Consider the following 913-nt stretch of genomic DNA (forward strand, 5'->3'; position numbering starts at 1 on the left):
ATGTCGATGACATCATCCTCACGGCGTCCGCCCCCGACCTCCTTCAGCGGCTGACTGCTCGTCTTCGTGATGAGTTTGCCCTTAAGGACTTGGGGCCCCTGCACTACTTCCTCGGCATCGAGGTGGTCCGACGGACTGACGGCTTCTTTCAGCATCAGCAGAAGTACGCACATGAGCTCCTGGAGCATGCCGGTATGCTTAACTGCAAGCCGGCGCCCACCACCGTCGACACGAAGGCGAAGGTCTCTGCTCTCGAGGGGTCTCTTGCGTCCGATGGAGCGTTTTATCGCTCTATAGTCGGTGCTTTACAGTACTTGACGCTGACTCGCCCCGACCTGCAGTACGCTGTCCAGCAGGTGTGCCTTCATATGCACGCCCCGCGTGACTCTCACTGGACTCTGGTGAAGCGTATTCTCCGTTACATACGCGGCACCATGTCCTTGGGACTCACCCTGACGGCCTCCTCCTCCACTGACCTCGTGGCCTACTCGGACGCTGACTGGGCTGGCTGCCCCTACACGCGACGCTCTACGTTAGGCTACTACGTCTACCTTGGGCCCTGGTTGATCTCTTGGTCATCGAAGCGGCAGCCCACGGTCTCCCGCTCCAGCGCCGAGGCAGAGTATCGCGCCGTGGCTAATGCCGTGGCCGAGTGCTCTTGGATACGTCAGCTGCTCCAGGAGTTGCTTTGTGATGTTCACAAGGCCACTCTTGTCTACTGCGATAACGTCAGCGCGGTCTACCTCTCCGCCATCCCGGTGCACCATCGACGGACGAAGCATATTGAGCTCGATATTCACTTCGTGCGCGAGCAGGTTGCCCTTGGCCGTGTTCGGGTTCTTCACGTGCCGACGACGCAACAATTTGCTGATGTGATGACTAAGGGATTGCCTACTCCCGTCTTTGAGGAGTT

The sequence above is a fragment of the Triticum dicoccoides genome, chromosome 3B (assembly GCF_002162155.2).
Source record: "Triticum dicoccoides isolate Atlit2015 ecotype Zavitan chromosome 3B, WEW_v2.0, whole genome shotgun sequence".
NCBI classification, from domain to species: Eukaryota; Viridiplantae; Streptophyta; class Magnoliopsida; order Poales; family Poaceae; genus Triticum; species Triticum dicoccoides.